The sequence below is a fragment of the Corapipo altera genome, unplaced genomic scaffold (genome assembly GCF_003945725.1).
Source record: "Corapipo altera isolate COAL_440 unplaced genomic scaffold, ASM394572v1 0, whole genome shotgun sequence".
Taxonomy (NCBI): domain Eukaryota; kingdom Metazoa; phylum Chordata; class Aves; order Passeriformes; family Pipridae; genus Corapipo; species Corapipo altera.
The window spans coordinates 25,154,684-25,168,453 of NW_020884872.1; the positions used below are offsets into that span (position 1 = coordinate 25,154,684).

General features: G+C 39.8%; 1 long non-coding RNA gene across 1 annotated transcript in view; it reads left to right on the forward strand.

Annotated features, from left to right (window-relative positions):
* The first annotated feature begins 1,992 nt into the window (after window positions 1-1,992).
* LOC113945692 overlaps window positions 1,993-13,770 on the forward strand; it is a 46,334-nt gene continuing 34,556 nt past the window's right edge. The window contains exon 1 of the long non-coding RNA XR_003527171.1: window positions 1,993-2,450. This is a non-coding gene — a long non-coding RNA (uncharacterized LOC113945692). The remainder of the gene's footprint in view (window positions 2,451-13,770) is intronic.

Here is a 13,770-nt window from a genome sequence, read left to right on the forward strand (position 1 = left end):
TGGCAATGTGGCTTTTTTCTGCATGCAGGTGCTTTCTGACTTTTGTCTTTTCTCTTTACCAGGCAGTAAACAGAGAGGAGAACTGGGGAGAAACTTATGGTGGTCTGCTTGTGTGTAGATTAGGTGTGAAAAGCCATCCCCCACATTTGCAAGCTGGTGCGGTGGTGGGGATGTACACTGTTTACAGAGGCTTGTCCATATAGTCCAGTATTCTCAAAAATATTATCAAACAAACAGCGCTATTTCCCCAAATGAGACCAGAGTAATAAGCGCAATATTGCTTGGGTTAGGTCTGAAAGCTCCTCCTGTACTCATGGACTAGCAGTGTGCGAATAATGCAGGACGAGTCTCACCCTGACGTGCCTTTCCCCTCCTCTCCCAACAAAGGAGATGGACTATAGTCATGAGTTTGAGCTAGGGAGGGATTTTTTTTTTTTTTTTGCGGGTTTGTGTTTGTTTTAGGGGACCTTAGAAGTGGTCAGCTTCCTTCTGAAATCGGCACTAAACGCCAGCCGTGGGCTGTGAAAACCTGAGGTTCCTCTCTGAGGCAAGGCGGCTGTAACACTGGCTGAGGTTGCTTCAATAGGGATGGTCTTTGACAGCCAGGCCAGGCAGGAAAGAGTTGGCAGTGAGTGATCAGGGCTCATTTTTTATTACAAAAGGAAGACTTAGAAAAAAGGGGGGGATGAAAAAAAAAACCAAACCCTCAGGTGAAATTTCCTTCTATTGTCTAGCAAAATTCCCTTTAATTTGTCCCCAGGGCCATCCAGCTGCTTTGCAATTCCCCCGCTCTCGCCTCTGTCAACGCCAGCATCTGGGGGGGCTCCCTGGAGAAGGGAGAGGGGAAGCCGAAGGTCAGGGTTACCCACTGTGGCATGACTTTTAAGCTAAAGGGGGTTTTATTTCTCTTGTTGCCGTGTCAGGTTTAATTTGGCCTGCATTATTCCAAAAGGGTGGGCCTGCTCATGACAGGAGGGGGTTAAATGGGATTACAAGCTTTAGAGGTTGTCAGCAGCCACTGCTGCCTGGGGATGTAAAATTGCAATTTAATGGTCAGCTCTATCTGTATAGTATCAGTGGAAATCTGCTGTTTTCAGCAACTTAATCGGCACTGTGTTTTCAGGAGGGGCCGGTTTGGGGCGGGGGGGGGAAGGGGGCCGGTGGGAAGAGCTGGCCCGGGGCGGGAGCGGCGCGTGCAGCCCCCGCAGCGGGGCTCGGGGCAGCGGCCGGGCCCTGCTCCCGTACAGGGCTCAGCTTCCTAATGGAAACGGGGCACAGCCAAGCGACCTGGGTCGGAGGAGAGGACAGAGGCAGCGAGGGAAGGCGGCTGGAGGGGGGGCCGGAGGGACGGCCGGGCCAGGCGAGGAGGGGCGGCGGCCGGAGGAGCCCTCGGCCCGGGGTGCCCTCGTGTGGGTTGTGCGTGTGCCGGGGGCGGGGGGAGTAAAACATGCTGAGGGCAGGCGGAGGGGCCTGGCCGGCAGACACCGGCATTGTCTGCTCGCGAGTGAGGGGTCAGCCCGGAAAGTTCAGGATTAGTAAATCTAATATCCTGTCAAAATTCTCATGGTAATGAGCCCCGGCCGGCGGAGCTGGCGCAGCAGCCCCGGACCCGCCGCTCCCCGCCAGCCATTTATGAGCAAGAGATTGTGCTGTGCTGGCACGGCCGGGCAGGGAGAGCGGCTGGGTGGCGGGGCCCCGCCGGCTCTCGGACGGGGAAAAAACCGGCTCTGGGTCCTTTCCAGTGGCTCTTGCTCATTCCCAAGCCCTCCCAGCGCCTCCAGCAGCAGCTTGGCCGCAGTGACCGAGGTGGTGTGCGTTTGGTTTTTCGTCTCCCTTGCAGGAGTTCCCCCGCCCTCGGGATTTCTGGCATTAAAAATAATAAGAAAGAGGGACGAAAGGCAAAATGATTATTAACCATATATATATATATATATATAACATTATAAACTGTTTTTCAAAGGGCTTTTCTCGAATTTAAATGGCTGATAAGTTTAAAACCGCAGACGGGAAAAGGTGGGAAGAAAAGAAGCAGCAGTGCAAACCAGTAGGATAGCAATAAATAGTAAACTGTGGCCCAAACAGAGTATTTTCTGAGCTGATGGATAATATTAAAATACAATTCCTAAGTAAGTAACAAAAAAGATGGGGGGAGGAGAGAGGGGAGGGGGAAAAAAAAAGAAGGAGGGGGCAGAGAAAGTTCCTGTGCACTTTGTTCAAGGTTCTGCACCTCTCTAAGCAGCTGTCACATCCGTACATTATGGTACATTGAATCTGAATGAGGCTCTCCACATCAAAACCTTGCATCCATTATGATATCATCTCCTGCTCTGAGCTGTAATGCTTATTAATTCTGCACCCATACTCTCCAAGCTTCAGCAAATGTATTCCATCAGCCTAGCATTTAATTTAATTAGTACAGCTGGGCTCTCATTCTCCTTTCTGTGTCAGAGGTATTGTCAGCACGTTCTGCTATAACACAATTACTGATTGCTTTTAGATAGGCAGAAATATGATTAGGGTATTGGGTGACTGTATCATAAGCCTTATTAGATTCATTTGAAATCTGGAGATAAATAGGAAACTTTTATTTGCAGTGTAATGAGATTATGCTTATTAGGCCAAGGCCTCACAACCTTTTGCAAAGAACATAGTGTATCACTAGGATTATACTCTGGAACCACACTTTTTGCTCATAGCATCCAAGCAATTTCTCAGCAGCTTTCAGATTTAACTGTTGTAGCCCTGTACACATTTTAAAATTGTTTTCTGGCTCCTGAGATAGACTGCATGCACCTTCCACCATGTGGTTTTTTCTGCTTAAACCCAGAAATTGGGGAAAGATGTTTTGTTCAAAGGAGGAAGGATGTTTGGGTGAGCCCTGGACATGTGTTGATAAGTAAACATGCCAATGCATTGGACAGAAGAGTTTTTGCAATGCCAGTGGGTTTTTTTTAAACTATTTTTCTCTCAGTAGAAAACCGCAAAAGCATTTTAGGATCAGCCATTTTCAGAAGGTAAAAAACACTGCTGTTGAGATACTTCTGAGGTTGAATCTTAAGATAGAAATAATGAGTTCATTTTCTTGTGTAAAAAACGATGGAAAGGCTGCACGTTTCTTGTCACTTACAAAGAGAGTGCGTTTAAATCTTAATGTATACATCACAACCTTTTGTGTTACACTAGCCTGACAAAACATATGACACAGTGTTTGAGAAGCGTTACATTTTTAAAAGTTCATTTATTATAAGGATTCAGAATTCTGATCTGGTAATTTCCCTTTAACAATCAGAGGTACAAACAACCTATCACTGACTTGACAGGCTATAGAAAGGCGTCCATCAGTTTTAACATTGGTGTCAAATTTAGGTTTCATTCTGTTTCTGTGTAAGTTTTGCTGCAAACTCCAGTGGGAGCAAGGTTAGGTTCTTACTGGATCCCTTTCCTTTCTGAGTGGCATCACCCAGCATGTAATCATTTGGTAACTGAGTGTGGCAAAACCCTGAACCTAGTTTTGTGTTCCTTGTTGTATCACTTGCTCTGCAGTTATGATAAAAGAATTGGTCAGGGTGTGGGTCTCTCAGGCTAACATCAGACTTGGGGAGGAAAATGTGGATTGGAACTATCACAGTATTTTTACTTGCATTTGCCTAGCATTGAAAGCATGGTGCCAAGGCTGGCTTGCCTCTGTCATTAGCAAGCTCCACGTTGCATAGTTTATCTCAAACATTTGTGGTATTTTAAAACTTGCATGGGAATAAGCTTTGAAGACATCAGATGAAAGTTCTTAAAGACGACATTTCTGTGTTTCTCATCTAGTTACTAAGGGATCGTCCAGAGAGTAAAACTACTACAACAGCCCAGTGGAGTCCTGAGTTGGGTATTCTCAGTTCCCCCTCCACCAGTACTTCTGCAGGCACATCGTTGTGCAGTCCTTTGTGATTCTCTAACTGGGAAATCTCATGATGTAGCTACATTTTTTTACTTTCGTGGAGAGGAATATGCATCAGTTTGCAATGGCTACTGATGTGCCTCAGGAGCTACGGTATGTATGTCCAAGAACAACAGCAAAAAGTTATTCTAGGGGAGTGTTTCTATAATTGAGAGACCTCAGTGCTTTGAAAAAGGAGAGGGATCATGCTCTTCATGTTAGATACAGGCAAGCTCAGGCACAAAACAGTAAATGACTTCTAGTTACGTATCTGGGAGCAGCAGTCTCACTAGTGCCAAGTCTACTAACAAGTCAAATATTGAAAATCTTGTTTGCACTATGCATAAGAAACAATTTTATTATTGCATAGCTTTATAAAAAGAGACGCCACTTTAAATCAGGTCTGTTTTGGAAGAAAATAATTTCTCATGTAGTTTTAGAGGAGTGAATATCTAGTTTCTTTCTGCCAACTAAAAAAGAAGATGAACAGCAACCTTGGTTTATACTGGCTCCAAAAGGAGCAGAGATGACAAATGCCACAATTTTCCAGTTTGTTGCTTCATCAAGAAAATATTTTAAGGTGTGATGTAATTGCTGTATGTGAGAATGAACTGGTGGTCCTGTTCATTTTTCCCCTGTCACTATCATCCTGATTTGCAGTGAGCAACAAGGTTATTCATATGCTCAGATTACACACATGCTTCGGTGCTCTGCTGGATCAAGGCCTAATTGACGCCCTAATTGACAGGCTCAGTTGAGAGACTGAAGACTAAATTGGGCTTGGAAGCTGAAACGTGATGTATGTTTTTCCCCTCAGAGGTGGTTTGTCCAGGCTGTGTTTGAGATGTGTTACCAAATAATGTGTTCCACCTTCTGCTGTAGCTTTTGTTGTATTTCTTTTGTGGCCAGATAGAGAACTTTGGTTGCTGGGCAAAAAATCCAAATAAATATGTTAGTCCAAACTAAATGACATGTTGGATGCTAAATCGAAACAAACAATTTTGTCTTTGGTCTTTCTAAAAGAACAGGTTTGTTAAAAGAAATACTAACAGCTGTTTATTCAAAACCAGTTGATTAAATTAAAATGTAACTAATTGTTAGATGTTTGTTTCATGTAGACTCAAAGGTAGAATCACAACAGAAGTAATTAGGGTAATTATTAAGGTCTGTATTTAATTCAAACCCCGAGAGAATATTGCATATTCATTCAAGTGAGCTATATTTCCTATTAAAAAGATAGCACTTTCTCAAAGCTTTCATTTACAGGTATGTTTTAGGTAGTGTCATTTTATGTGGTATCATGTCATCTTGCTCTCTTTCTACCGTGACAGTGTTTGTTATTCAGAATGATGGCAATCAAAGGGGAAATGCTACTGGTAATTTCTGTGTGCACTTCTAACCCCCAAATATTTGTAGCAGTCATTTTCCTAAGGCATTAAAGAATTTGAGGATAGGGGTATGAACTTGCCTTGATCTCGTAGCAGAATGTACTGTGTACATCAAGATATGAAAGCCAGGCAGTTTTATATACTCCTAAAGAAAATGCAGTGAGACATTATTTACAGAATAACTGAAAAATTGAGGTAGTACTTGTACCCTCTTACTGACAATGAAGAAAAATCTAGCCCTGTTTCACATATTTTCTTCTTTTTAAGTCTAGTCTCTATAAAATGCAAAGATGAGCTTTATTATGGAGGGGTTCTCAAGGGGCTGTTTCAGGCTGTAAACTAAAGATTAATTTGTATCAGTGCATTTTGGGGAAAAAAAGAAAAACCGGCTTCATGGACCCAGTTCTTACGTGTTACTAATCACACAGGACGCAGAGGGGCAGGATCTCTTCCAATATTTGTTGCTGGCAGATGACACACACCATCTTTACAGGGCAATTGGACTGGTGTGGTCTCCTCCTGGATGGATTTAATGCTTGGCTTTAAATCCAGGTTCTTGCCTGGGTAAAGCCAGATGTTTCTCTTGAATACCTAAAACGCAAAATTTTGTTGTTCAGACAGAAAATAATGTTGCTTGCTAAATTTTGATGCTGCCATAGAGTATGCACTTTATGTGTATTTGGTAGAAACAAATACAAATAGGATCAAAGCTCTCCCAGCCAGATTCCTTAGCCATACCACTCAAATGATAAGGTATTGGAATATTGTTAGAGACATTGTTCAAACAGATACATTACACACTAGAATCAAAAATAGCAACAATAACAGATTTTTAATTCTCTTTTCTATTTACTGCAAAAATGCAGTAGTGATGATAGTAATACCTAATTAACCTAATTTACTTGTACAATAGTAGATGTGTAAGGCCTTAGCATGTAGCTGACTATTATGGTCTGATGATGGCCTGGCTTTCTAAGTAACAAAAAATTGGTGCAATATGGAGCTGGCCAAACAACTGAATAGAGAGAAATAAGTTGATATAATCATAAAAAAAAAAGAGTGAAGTCAGGTTATAGGTGGTAGCATTGCAATTAGGATAATTAAAGTTCTGCATTTATAAGTCATATCTACACATTCATTGTAGTTTGCATTCTACCCCCTTGGACATAATTTTTTTTTTTACCAAATGCAATAACCCCTCTTATTTGTGGCCATTTAAGTGCACATTGATAAATGAGAAATAATACAGGCTCATTACTGAACTACTGGGTGTATTGAGATAATGTAGGTGTCTGCTAGAAGACAGAAAACAAGGGATTACTCACTGCTGAAACCTTTTGGCCAAATGACTGCACAAGCACTGTGCTCATGTGTTAGGACTCATCATTTTGTTGCTTGTCCACATTTCCAGAAGCTAATTAGAGAAAAGATAAAGCTTCCTTTTTGTCCCTCCTCCAACTGAGTTAGATAAGTCTTACTCTCTCCATAATACTCTTCCATCCTTCTAGCAATGTCCTAGGACAACCAGGTAGGACTAAATCTGCTCATGTTGATAGAAGTTCTTCATGGGGACCCTATTTCTCCCACCCTTCCTTCCAGAAAGGCTTCACCTTTTCCACATATAAAATTACCAGTAGCTTTATGAAAAGGTACTGCAAGAAGTTGCAGTGCAGCAGAACTGAATCCCCTCATCACCATCTTGCAATATAGTCAGGATCTCACACAGCTTTAAAGTGTACATTTTCGAAGCCAGCAGTCCATTACTCTGCAAATTTATATAAAACTGATTTCAGAAGAAGGACCTTGCCTGTCTTACAAGAAAGGCAGACTTGGCTTTCTCTGCTGTATCATGGCACTGAATTGATATACTGTGTCACCAAGGTTTTACAAAGTTATCCATTAGATCCATTTCTAGTGGTGAAGGAGTTACTTGGTCAGATCCATAATATAAAATACCTTTGCATTCAGGCACTTTTGACATTCAGGCACTTTACAGTGGGAAGGATGAAATTTTAAAAAGGATGAAATTTTGTAGAATTACTGTTAACACTTACTTGGTTGGCTTTGGTTTCCGTTATGTACCAGCTGACACTCAAATTAAAGAACACATGACAACTTTTCTCTTTTTTTTCCCTTTCAAGATCTTTTTCTAATTATTAGCTTCTTTACAGTGTTTCTCTTGGGATGGACTGTGCCATTAATATTCCTATAAGCTCTCTGCAGTTTAAAGCTTAGTGTATTTGACCTCCTACAGATAGACTTTTTTCACACCCCGTGCAGCAGCAGTAACCTTAAAATCTATGCTGATGGAGGTCATCAGTTATGTTATATGTATTTTCTCTCTTCCTTCTCTCCACTTCAATATTTAAATATATTCATTTTTTTCCTGTTGTCTGCCACGAGTTTTTATACTTGCAGAACATTATGGGAGTTGACAATGAATGTTTCTCTTCCTTACTGCTTTCCTGTGTGCTGTATGGAAAATAAACAGGAGGTTTAAGACTATATTTCTCACTTTCCAGCAACTGAGTTCAGGATTCTGTTGCTGAGACTGAATATAACAGGGTACATGGTGAGTTTATTTCTTAGCACGGAGAGCTGCAGTAGAAGTACACCTTGATTAAGAAATGCCATGAAAAGCCAGAAAAGTTGAATTTTATTCCAATCTCTGATTTTTATTTTGCATTTAACCTGGATAGGAGTTCTGAAATATAACTGTTGGTTTGTTTAGAAATCTCACCAACACTTGAATGGCTCTTCTGGGATGGATGTTCTGGGGAGCTCTGTTGCAAAGCTATCTGAATGTAGTTGCTACTTATGTTAGCCAGTGTTCATAAACCAATTCCCCAAACAAAATACACTTTATTAAAGTAAAGATGGTTTTGTTGGTATAAATTTACCTATGCATAGAAACAAAATCGTATTCCAGAAAAAAAATTCAGTGTCTACTATATACTGTATGATGTATAGTAGCATCTATCTTCTGAACATGGGTAGTCTCTGTCCAATGACCCAATGCAAGCATCTGTGAATCTACAGATCTCACTTTGAAAAGTGTCAAATGTCTCAAATTCCCACCGCTAAAACACTACCTGTTTCATCAGCCTGTTCTGAGACTAAATTATTGTTTTTAACATAACACACAAGTGTTTGAGAGTCTCTGTATTAGTATTTGTTAAAATTTCCCAAAATTTACAATTTTCAAAAGGTTGCAATTAAAATTCTATTTTTATTACAAACCTTTTAAAACTTACAGTGACAAATATGAAGATTTTGTCACACTTGTGATTGGAGCAATTTTGTAATGAAAAAATGGCACACACTGGCATTTTGCAAAATAACAAGGTAATAGTTTGAAAATTTTCTGTGGCACATTTTTAACATGTTTTACAGTAATAATTATCGTTTCAGGTACCTCATGCTTACCAATATTGTGGCCTTTTTTTTTTTTTTAAAATCTTGATTGATGAAAATCAGATTACAGATAAAATGTTGGAAGCTACAGGAAGTCAAATGGTAGGAATAGTGATCAACATGATGCATAGGGATGTAGGGCAGTACAGAACAGAGGAACAGATATGGTATAAATGTAGAGTTTTGTTGGAATAAAGTCCATGAGAAGAAGAAAATTAGCAGAGGTTGGAAGGGACAGAGGGAAAGCAAAAAGACAAAAGGGATGTTTTGGAAAATGGTTGGGAAGTAGAGAATGGCATGACTGGGAACTGGTGGGATAGAAAAAGGATAAAGATCAGAAAACATTATGCCTTGTGCATGGAAGACAAGAGGAAAGAAATGGGAATCCGAATTTCATAGCTTGATTCTCAGCCATGTTACATTCTACTGTATCATCACAACTTGATCATCTTCACATAAGCCAACACCAGGAAACCTAATCACTGCAGTATCTGCTACTTATCTAGGGAGGTAAAATGTTGGACTTAGCATCCCTTGGGGTCTTCTGGCACATCAAAAGATGTTGAAGCAAGTCCTGAGAAGGGACACCAAGATGATTAGAGGAATGGAGCACCTCTCCTATGAGGAAAGGCTGAGAGAATTGGGATTGTTCAGCCTAGAAAAGAGAAAGCTTAGGGGTGACCTAATTGTGACCTTCCAGTACCTGGAGGGACCCTGCAAGAAAGAGAGACAGAGACTTTTTACAAGAGCATGTAGTTGTAGGGCAAGAGGGAATAGATTAAAACTGAAAGAGGGTAGGTTTACATTAGATATTAGGAAGAAATTCTTTACTATGAGGATGATGAGGTGCTGGAACATGTTGCCCAAAGAAGGTGTAGATGCCCCATCCCTGGAAGTGTTCAAAGCCAGGATGGATAGGGCTTGGAACAACCTCATATAGTGAAAGGTGTCCCTGCCCAAGTCAGGAGGGTTGGAATGAGATGATCTTTAAGGTCCCTTCCAACCCAAAACATTCTGTGACTCTATGATTCTATGATCTGTAACAAAAGGAACTAAAATAGAGTTCTCACTGACATTTGCTTCAGTATCTCCTTATTGTGAAGGAGATACCCAAAAAGTTTTAGGAGTTTTCCTTTGACTTCCTATTGAGATCAAATCTGAATCCTGCTTAGTGGAAGATGGGACAAGGAAAGGCCATTAAAACTTACAGTGAATTAGGCCATGTCTTTATTATCAGATTCTGAAGTGTTCTCAGGTTCTTGGATTTCATCTGCATGCTGGCCATGTCCATACTCCACCCTGGAGGACAACCAGGCATGCATCAAACATCATTACATCTCTGCATTTAGGTGTCCATTCAACTGCATGACCTTACTTAGTTGGTAGGGGACTGTGACTCCAGGGTTTATGGCAATGGGTATGTCAAATGCAGCCTTAAGCAAAGAAAAACATCAGATCCCTAAAACCTTAGGAGTTGCTTTTTCATTTTTCTGTCAGGAATGTTAAATATTAGTGATTTCTAATAGTTGTCTGATGTCTCTTAGGGCATACTGCTGGTTTCACTGCCATCAGGCAATAAATTCAGCTTCTTACGCAGATCTAAATTTCAACTAGTAATATAGCAACAAGAATTTGTGCATTTTTCGAGTTGATATGGACATGACCCCGATTTAATTAATTTATCTGAATACCTTGTGACAAAAATTACAGTACCTGTTTTTCCCTTGCTTCAAATATGATTTGTACATAAGGCCATAGCAGGATCTAGTGGTAGACAAAGTGTAGTCTTGACATTTTTTTAAGTATTTTTGTAGGACTTATTTGGTGAAAAAAAAAAATAGACTTTCTTTTTCTTCAAAGAGGGTGTATGGCATACTGACAGCTTTAGGATTTGAGTCCAGTACTGGCTCAAAAATAATGCTGTGCAATTGACAACTAATAAAATACCCACATAACAATTCCCACGTGGCTGAAATTCTTAACAGTATTTCCTAAGGTAAGCAGAGACTCCTGAGATTGTGTACTGTGTCCTTCTGAATAACATAACCAGCCACAAAACCTCCCTAGCAATTGCTGGTTTCGTTCCAGTGACATATTGAACCTGCTACACACATATAAATATTTTATTTATATTTCTATGTATGTATCAATTTTACGAACTTACACAATATTGAATTTAAAAATCCAGACTGTTTCCTAAATGAGGTAGCATGTGTAGTATGATCACTGGGTCATACAGTGAATCTCTAACTCAATTATTGATGATAATATTGAGAGTAAATATTATGTTTTATTAGGTGTGTAGGCCTAACAGAAACAACACCACTCAGCCTCTACTCGTGTTTGCCATTTTCAGTCCCCTGAAAGAGAAAACGCAAATTAAAACTGATGACAAATGCATTCATTGGGGTATATCTCGCACAGCTGCAATAGGGATAATTGGAAGCTTAAACCCTAATCCTGCAACACTTAAACGGTGCTTAACTTCAGTGCTTGCAGGTTGACTCAAATGCAATTACTCATTTTTTCAATATGCACTTGCTAAATCATATGATAGAAAGGGACAGAAATGGGGCTTTATTTAGCAATGAACTGCTGAAACTGTGCAAAGAAATGGACCTGTAGAATTGCAGTTGACTCCTACAACATTTTCATGTAGCACACAAGCATGTGTATACAGTATTCAGTTCTCGAATATTCTTCAAGGATATTGAAATTATTGATGGAGTAATATATTTATTTTCAAAAAGAACAGTATAAGTAGAAAAATAGAAATCCCATAGCAAATAGCAGTATGTTTATGTTAATCTTTATGCATGCACCTGTAGTATAGTGATTTGTCAGTAGGAATGTGTTGTATGGCTGTAGTTATTAGTTTGTGCCTATCATGAACTCACTCACCCTAAGCAAGCTCTGAGTTTTCTAATGTTATAATATTCTTTAATTTTATTCTTTAATCTGAAAAAGCAGCCTGAGATCAGTAAGGGGATGGTTTTATCTTAATCATCACTCCTTTCTTCATAAACATGCAGATATTCAGCCTTCTAGTAACTCCAGTGATGATTTTTTCATGCACGAGGACAATGAAATGAAGTAGTTTCACCTTAAACACTATTAAAACTGGTAGTGTGGTTATATTAATATCAGAAGGACATATTGCTTGTGCCTTTTTAGAAGTTGGGAAAACATCACGGCAGAGCTTAGAGTGAAGTTGGTTTTTTTCTCCTTTTACTCTCTAGTGACAGAGTGTAACATTGACAAGAATGTTGCTGGGCTTTTTTAGAAAGGTGTGTTTGAATATACTTGTCTTCACTATGATCAACAGAATTGGCAGTTTCAGATATCCTAATTTTTCCTAGTGGGAAGCTCTTAGCCAGCACTGCTTCTTCCAGGAAAACACTGAATGGAAATTTTTAAGCGTTTATCCTCCATGTATGTAAAAGGTTTTAAGTGAGTTATGTATGTAATATATTAGTAGTTGAAAGTGGTTCTAATTCAATAAACTTTTGGCTACCTGTGATAGAAAACATGAATTTTATATCCTTTTGAAATATGGGAGAATTTATCTTACATTTGTTTCATTTGTTTTCTTAATTTCTGTACCTTGGATGCCAGAGGAAATTAGTATGTCAGGGTTAAGAACTGAATGCAGAGGAAGCTTGTTAATTGAGAGATGGGTAGGCAGGAAAAGCAGTTTCACCCAGCCTGTATTTGAGACCTGGAGCTTGTTTTCTCGTTTTGCATCTGGATGCACGTTCTAGCTACAGCTTGCTCCTAGGGCTAGGTGAGAAGGTGTCACATTTCATGTGAAGTCACATGAAATTCTCTTGATCTCTGGTGGCAAGGTGTGACACTGGAACTGACGTTACTGTTATTGGGGTTTTTTAAACAGGTATTTATAGAGATTTGTCTTATGTCAATAGCTCATCTCTATCACATTCTGGTTTTCACTGGAAGGAAGAACAGGCATGCAGATGTCTGGATATCACTTCATAATTGGGCCAGGCCTCTATCTGAGTGACTTGAGGGCAGCAGAACTGTATGGTGCAATGTGAAGCACACATTCCAACAGCTATAAAAGCCTGTGTGCGCACAAGTGAGACACTGCTGATTTTTTTGTGTTAAGTCTCCACAGGGTGAGACAGAAAAGAAAAAGCTTAATGTGTACCAATAGGATGTACTAGACAAAGGCGTATTTTGGAGTGGATGGGAGTTGTGACAGAAAAGAGGATGATACACCTAGAAGACAGAGGCATGGTAGCCCCATTATGCCCTCTTCTGCTGAATGGAGTGGCTGGGCTTAATGCACGAAGATAAAAGTTTTCCTAGTACGAGAGCTAAAGGGTGTTTTTCTTCCATATGATGTGCACCTGTGTTTTGCCAAGTTGGAGTCACCAGGTTACTTTCTTTAATTTGTCTGAGTCTAGCAAAAATACTTGCACTAAATGTTGTTCTAAAATGCAAACATAAAGTGTTAATGTGAAGTACTGTTACATGCATACCCTTATTCATATGCATATAGTTATGACGTAGGATTATGCATGTAGGAAATTGCTTAGGCATTTAACGTAACAGTAATTCACAGCAAATGGCCCATTAAATAGCCAATGTTGTTAGTGTACCTGGAAATCTGGTAGCAAGTTCCTCTATGACAGGATGTGTCCATAGAGTACTTTGAATTACTTGTTGTTTGTGTTGCATTACAAGTAGCTTTGGGCTCCTTAAATGATCTTGGCATAGTTTCATGTGAGCTAAGATCTCATAGCTTTTGTCTTTTAGTTAAGGGTATAGCTGTAGAATTTCTGTCATGACTGCTCTGAAATTTAGTGAAATAGGTCTGTAGCCAAATGGTTAGTAAAGATTTTCTGAAAACTTTTAGGAATGTACGAGCAAAATGTTTAGCACTAGTGTCACTATAATATGTGTGAGTTGTGTGTATCTACATACATATATATGCACATACAATGTATACAAACACATATACGTATGTGAATATTCATTCGTGTATTTTGTGACTTGCTGATGTAAAAATCTTCAAGA